Below are 7,632 nucleotides of genomic sequence, written 5' to 3'. Positions count from 1 at the left end.
CAGCACCTCCCAGCTCACCTGTGCTTAGGAAGCAGCACACGCCTTCCCCAATAGCTTCTGCAGTGGTCCTGATCTTGCTCTGCTTGGCCCTGATGGGGTCATGTGGCCCCTGCCCCACAGGGTGCTGTCCTAGGGAGGCTGTGCCCTTACTATGCGGCCCTGATCGCGTGATTCACGTGTATGGCAAGGCGAGGGCCCCACCCGGCCCACAGGGACTGGATGTGGGGGGGGCAGCCCCGCAGGGAGAGCCAAGAGCGTCGTGGGAGGGAGGGGGGCTGGGGCGGGGCCTCGTGTCCGCGGGGCGGGTCCTTCCCAGCAGAGCCTCCGTCCCGGCGTTCAGGGGCTGCCGTCTCTGTTCACTCCCCAGGGACCCTTTCTGGGCCGGTCAGAGTCCGCGTCCGCCCCCAGGAGCGTGTGTGCTGCGCCCTTGGCCGCGTGCGTCAGGCACACGCAGCCGACGAAGGGCTGAAAGCCCTGGTCTGTTTCACACCTGAGTGAAAAATTCAGTCTTTTCACCGTGAGGACTTCAGTCGCAACGACCCAGGCCGCTGGACTCCCGAGGGGCTTCCGTCCGCCCCGGCACTCAGGACCCAGCCCCAGCGCTGAGGCGGGGCAGCCCCGCTGTCTCCTGCAGTGCGCGCACCGCAGCGCGTTGCCGGGTTGAGGCTGAGGCCGTTTTCCTGCGTGTGATTGGCAGCCTGCGGGGACCAAGACGGACGGGGCCAGGGCGGCTCCGCTCCCAGCCTCGCGGACGGGGCGCCTGCGTCTGGAAGACGAGCCCTGCAGGCTGGGATTCGGGAAAGGGGCCGGCGCTTCCTGGGAGAGGCGGGCAGGACTCCCCGACCTGGTGTCCACTGCAGCCGTCTCAACCCCGAAGCCCTGGCAGGTGCCGCGCGACCCGTGTCTCGGGGACTGAGCCCAGGTGAGCCTCAGAGGCAAGAGCTCAGCTCCAGGTCAGGCGGGCCTGCGCCTGGAGGCCACCCCACAGCCGTGCGGCTCTGGCCTCAGTTTACCCACCTGTAAAATGCAGATGACTGTCGTATTGACATGATTGCCTCGTGAGGGGGACGACGCAGTCCTGTGAAGACGGCGTGGACGCATCACAGCTCTCGGTCATGATGGGCAGTGCTACTGTGATTCAGCCACGCGGGGTTGGGAGCTGCTGTTCACCCCACCCAGGACGCTTCTGTTGATTGCGTTGAAGCTCCGCTGTGAATCTTCCCTTTTTCCCGATCCTAAATCTCTCCCGCTGCTGCAAAGCCGCCCTGAGACACACGCAGGAGGTGGGTTCTGGAGCCCCGTTGCCCGGCCAGCTGGAGGGACGGAGCTCCAGGTCAGGCACCCCTGCGTCCCCTCCCTACGCTCCCGCCCCTCAGCCCACGTCCCACAGTCCAGACCCCGCACCTCCCCTCCCCTTTCCTTTTCCTCCCATGAGACCCACCTCTCCTGCCCCTCCCTGGCCTCCACCCCCTGCTCAGGGTTCAACACTGACCTCTGCTTCCCTCCACGTTTCCCTTCTTCTTCCCTTGGCCCCCGTCATCCACAGCAGACGCCCCTCAGCTGCCGCCCCACCTCCTGCTCCTGACCCAGCTGGCCACCTACATCCCGTGAGGACCCTGCTCCTGGACCCCAGCAATACATGTCCTCCCGCTTCTCTCCTTCTCATAGGCCCTCCCGGGAGCCCCCTTCCCAGTGTCATCTCTTGGCTCCAGCTTCTTCCAACCAAACCCTGAACTCCATCCAGCGCGGAGCTGCTGCCCTGCTCCAGAGTCCATCTGGTCAACTCAAGTCAGCCCCTGGGACCCACCCCTGCGGGGCAGCCACATCTCGAGTGGGGAGAGCATGGTTGGCTCATCCGGGACACATGCTTACTGGCTTGTTCTATGTGATTGGGGATTGGGTCTGGGGGGCCTGTGGGGGTTTGGGTCCCAGGGTGACTCTCACCTGACCCACCCCACGTGCCGGCCACCAGCCACACGGGCTGTGCAGACGTGACTGCATGTTCCTCCCAGGCCACTCTGTTGTCCTCAGGGAGGCCATGCCTGGGAGGTGACAGTGATCACAGATGGGGCATGTGTGGCATTGTATTCCCATGTGTGACGCGTGTGTCCTCTGTACAGAGCTCGGGGTGTGGGTGCCATCGTGTCCCCTCATGTAACTGTATGTCCTCTGTGCAGAGCTGGGACACTGGTGCCATCATGTCCCCACGTGTGACCTCATGTCCTCTGTGCAGAGCTGGGACACTGGTGCCATCGTGTCTCCACGCGTGACCTCATGTCCTCTGTGCAGAGCTGGGACACTGGTGCCATCGTGTCTCCACGTGTGACCTCATGTCCTCTGTGCAGAGCTGGGACACTGGTGCCATCGTGTCTCCACGTGTGGCCTCATGTCCTCTGTGCAGAGCTGGGACACTGGTGCCATCGTGTCTCCATGTGTGACCTCATGTCCTCTGTGCAGAGCTGGGACACTGGTGCCATCTTGTCTCCATGTGTGACCTCATGTCCTCTGTGCGGAGCTGGGACACTGGTGCCATCGTGTCTCAATGTGTGACCTCATGTCCTCTGTGCAGAGCTCGGGGTTGTCCTCTCATGGCTGCTCCTGGACGGTCAGACCCTGTGTTCCAGGCGGCTTCGACAGTGACTGTCCTGGGTGCTGCCGTCACTAACCCAGCCTAAGAGCAATAAAGCCACCTGCCCTGGCATGGAGAATGTGTGGGTTGCTATGCACCAGTCGCCATGGCACCAGCACCCGTGACTTCAGGTCGGATGAGTGTCTGGAGAAGAGTGAGCAGCGTCAAATGGTCAGGGGCCCAGGGTGCCTGTGGAGGTCAGTCTCTGCCCAGTTCTCTGCGGGGTAACCTGTGGGGCCGTCCTGGGCCCCACGGAGCTTGCAGTCGCCCTGGGGAGCAGGGAGGAGGGGCCCAGGAGGCCTTCTCATCTGGGACAGTCCTGGAAGAGGCCCCTTGGGGACACACACGGGAAAATGGGGCATCCAGCAGCCAGACTGAGCCAGGACCTTGAGAGAAGAGACAGCTGTCCCCAGAAGTCCTACACTGTGGCTGCTCCATCCACCGGCCAAGTGGAGCATCCTGGACCCACTCACAAGGAGCTCTGCTCTCCATGACTTTAATGTAACCTGTCACCGTCATTGTGGGTGATCACTAACACAGCATAGCAAGGCAGGGAGACTACAGGGTAAGGAGTTTCTGCAGAAGACATTGGAACCAGGAATGTGCACAGACACCATGAATGTGAATTGTAACTTAAAAGGGAAGGCACAGGCAGCCCAGCAAAAGCAGCAGCTGATGGGAGCTCGCGGCAAGCCCACCTCTCCTCCAAGTGGCGAGAGACCCCAGAGGAGAGGCCCAGGGTGCTGGTCCCCCTGGAACAGAGAGAAAGATGCCTGTGTGGACGGGTCCCCAGAGGTGTGGACAGCAGGGTCCCCATGCTGACCGTGGCAGGACAAGTTCGGGTTCAAGCTCCTCAAGGAAAGTTTTAAGCTCATCCCCAGCTTCTGAGCAGGTGCAAGTCAGTTCCAGGGACACTTTGTTCCATTCCCTGCTCTCCAGGGGAGGCGGGTGGGGAAGGGAGGAAGGCAGAGGCCTCTCCCTCCTCCCTGCACAGCCTCAGACCTTCCAGCCAGAAGCAGCGCTGGACTGGCGTCTGATAACGATGATGACTACGCTAATAATTATTAGCATTATGAATCAATAGGCAGGGAGCCAGTGAAGTGCAGGGGCTGGGGGAGCTGCAGCACAGAGTCCAGGAGAGTCCATCCCGGCCCCGCCCCTGAGCCCAGGTGACCTTGGGCCAATCCCCCAAGTCAGTCCTTCTGTTGGGTTCCAACACCTCTAAATTGCACTTCCCAGGGAGCACAAAATGAGAAAAAGTGCTTAAAACTCTGAGCATGTATGGCTCCTGCCTCAGGGCTGTGAGCTGCTGCCACCATTAGTCCTGAGAAAGCCAGTGGGGCGGGGGCTCCACCCAGCCTGGGACATTCCATGTGGTCCATATGTCGTCCTGTGAAATTCTGAGTCTGTTGCCAGTAGATCAAAGTCGGGATGTTCCAGGTAAAACCTGGATTTCCACCTCCTCCTGGAGAACCAGAAGTCCAGGCAGCCCCAGGCGCACCCGGCCACAGTTGGCTGTCAGAGTCAAGGCTGGGGGCCGCTCCCCAGTGACCCAGCTCCCACCAGCTCAGCTGGACTGGCAGCCACGTCCACCCAGCCCTGGGCATTGGTGCTGTGACCCTGATGTGACCTGGGCCTTTGCCCCTGAGGCCCTGAGCCCCCCTCCCCCAGCGAGAGGCCTAGGGCATCTGGAGTAAGCTCAGCAGGGAGCAGCCTGTGTGGGGACGCCTCTCACCACAGGTTCCCCCTGAGTTTAAACAAAATGCACATGTGCACACACGCACACACTAAAACACACATCTGCACACACCTGCACACAGCTACACACCCACATGGATGCACAGCACACACATGCCATGCACACACATAAACACACATGTGCATTCATACTTACACACAACAAACACGTGTGCACACTTATGCACGCATGCTCAAGTACACACCTGCACAGAACACGTTTGCTCATATGCATACACTCATATTCACACACCCCATGTACGTGTGCACTTCCATGCTTAAGTATACACCTGCACATAGCACATGTGTACACATATACACACTCATATCTCTACATCCCAGGTACCTGTGTGCACATGCATGCTCAAATACTCATAACACATACATGTACACACATATGCACACATGTACACTCACATCCATACATCCCATATACCTGTGTGTACACACATGCTCAAATACACACCTGCACATAACCCATGTACACACATATACACCCTCTCAGATCCACACAACCAAAATCAATCCATGCACACACATACACACGCATGCACATGAAAACACGTCTGCACATTCATGTGTACTAGATGCACACATCCACACACCCACATGGATACACAGATACACATGCACACTAACATCCACACTACTCCACACACATGCATGTATGCACCCGCACACACACCTGCACACACACCTGCATACATATGCTCACATCACATCTATGTGAACACCTCTACACACACATGCCACATGCACACCTGTACACACACATGCCACATGCACACCTGCATACCCAGCCTGTCTCCCAGCCTTAGGACAATGACATTCCCCCTTCAGGGTTCCCAAATCCATGACTACACTCAACCCCTCTGCAGGGCCATGCAGAGCCCGAATCTGCTGCGGGAAAGGAAGGCAGTGGGGGATGATGAGAAGCTCCCCTGACACCCTGGGATCCAGTGTCCCCTGCACCCATGGGGTTGGACAATTGGTCACTGAGGCCGGTAGCATTAGAGAGGAGAGGCATCAAAATCCCCTGTGGGATGGCTGTGGGAAACGATGCATGTGGGGTGAGGACGAGGTGCTGGAGCTGGAAACCAGAGCTCCAGGGTCTCCCCCAGAAGGATCAGATGGAGACCACAGGCTGGGAGTCTCCAAGTCAGGGGTCAGCAGGAATCAGCCTAGGGCCCCGGCTCCCTGCAGGGGGAAGGGGCTGGATGGCCACTGTGGACTCAGCCTCCGTGGACTGTGAGGGAAAAGCTCTCGCCCTGCAAAGCCAGCCCACACCTGCCTTGCTGAGGGACTGATCAGCACCTCACAGGACCCTCCATTCAGCACTGGAAACAGAATGTGCTTGGGCCTCTGACTTACTTGGGCTACCCTGAGGGAAAGTTAGGAGGCACCAGGTAAGTTAGAGCTTAGGGGATGCAGGGACCCTTCGTCAGGAACTCAAAGGGGAAACAGAGCCCAGGCCCTGTTATTCCGTATCTACTCACCTCTCCCTCCGGAAGGGATCAGAGGCAGCTGGGGGTGGGAGCCCGTCCTGGACGTCTGAGCCCAGGGGAGGCCCCGTCCTCTCTCCTCTGTGGGACGTGCCCAGGCCCGGGGACGAGGACCAACAACGGGCTCTTCACACAGAACCAGACTGCTTCATCGACCCTGGGAGTGAGGGTTCCGGATGCTGTGTGTCCCTGAGGAATGACTCACCTTCCTTCCTAGCAAACTACAGGGAAATGCCATCAAATCAAGCTGCTGGTTCTAACCCCGGAACTTACATAAAATGCAGGGAAGGGAGGAGCATCACCAAGGATGCCTGGGGATGTGATCAGCACCATCTGGACAGGGGACTCACAGGACAAATGGCACAGCCCTGTCCTTCTGCAAATAAATCATAGGGAGAAAAGAAGGGGCTGGAGGAGAGGGGAGAAGGAAGATGGCAGAAATGTGCGGATACCTCCCCCCATGACCAGTGGTGTGCTGGCAGAGGCTGAACAACGGGATCTCTTGGCATGTGTGGATGCTCACACACGTGTGCACAGATTTTCATTTTTACTGACACAAAGGCTCTGCAGCACCCAGATTTTGAATAGTGAAATACACCACGCCCTTATTGTGAATTCCAAATTGCAAGTGGTTGTTGCAGGATGTTCTCACTGATTCTGACTGAACTATTCTATTCCTAGTTGACTTCTGGGTGCTGGCTATTGATTTATTGCCTCTGGGTTCCAAAGTTGTCCTGCGTTGTCTGCTGGGTGGAAATGCGTCTGGGCCCCGCAGCATCTCTCCTGTGTCAGCCGGTGCAGTGTTGAGCACAGTCAGCAGAGGGCGCCGAGGAGGCCTGGCAGGAGGAAAGGTGCTGCTCTCCGGTCCCTAAACCAGCTCCAGTGGCTGGACTGGAAGGTCCGGGCTGGGCTCCCTTGCAGGGTGGTGCTGGGCTCGTGGCTTCTTCAGTGCCGGCGCCTGTGTGAGCTTCTCTCATGTTCTTTGGAGTTCTCTGTACTCCTTAATCCTCAACTCCTCCTTTCTGCAGTCCTCTGTTAAATTGAACAAACCATTAAATAATACCTGCCTGGTTCAAATCACTGTGAGGTTTCTCTCTCCTGATGGAACCCAGGCTGACACACTGTGGCTGCAAATCAAGCAAGATTTGGCCAAGATAGACAATGAGTAAATGTTTTCACTGTCAGATTCAGCAAGAGACTTGCAGAACTGGCAAATGGGTGCAGTTCTGACATGCGTGTGGGCTGTAATTTCATTACACTGACCTAAGTGAGATGACGTCACATGCATCAGCTCAGGTCAGACGGAAGTTGACGCTGGAGCCCCACTTGTCATCAATGAAGTGAGCAGCTTCCTCACTTAATCAGAAAATCATTTTCAGACCAGGTGCAGTGGCTCACGCCAGTATTCCCAGCACTTCAGGAGGCTATAGTGGGAGAATTGCATGATGTCAGGAGTGTGAGTCACCCTGAAAAATCTCATTTGTCTCTACAAAAAATATTTTAAAAATTAGCTGGATGTGGTGACGTGTGCCTGTAGCCCCCGCTACAGGGAAGGCCAAGGCCAGGAAATCTTCCCAGGCCATGGGATTCAGCTCCCCCTTTCCTGCCTGACTTTCTTCTTGGAGGTTGCTTGTTTTTTTTTTTTTTTTTTTTTTTTTTTTTTTTTTTTTTAATTGTAATAAAAGACACATAACATAAAATTTCTCATCTTCACCTTCTTTTTCTAAGTGTATATATAGCAGTGTTAACCAAATGCACATGCTA

General features: G+C 57.0%; 1 long non-coding RNA gene across 1 annotated transcript; it reads right to left on the bottom strand.

Annotated features, from left to right (window-relative positions):
* Positions 1–357: 357 nt before the first annotated feature.
* On the bottom strand, positions 358–5,971 carry LOC115900085. The gene is made up of 3 exons (XR_004059763.1): positions 5,863–5,971; positions 1,018–1,313; positions 358–490 (listed from the first exon to the last, which is right to left on the bottom strand). It is a non-coding gene; the product is annotated as an uncharacterized LOC115900085 (long non-coding RNA).
* Positions 5,972–7,632: the final 1,661 nt, after the last annotated feature.

Source organism: Rhinopithecus roxellana, chromosome 10 (assembly GCF_007565055.1).
Source record: "Rhinopithecus roxellana isolate Shanxi Qingling chromosome 10, ASM756505v1, whole genome shotgun sequence".
NCBI lineage: Eukaryota > Metazoa > Chordata > Mammalia > Primates > Cercopithecidae > Rhinopithecus > Rhinopithecus roxellana.
This window is presented reverse-complemented; position numbering and strand designations above follow the sequence as displayed.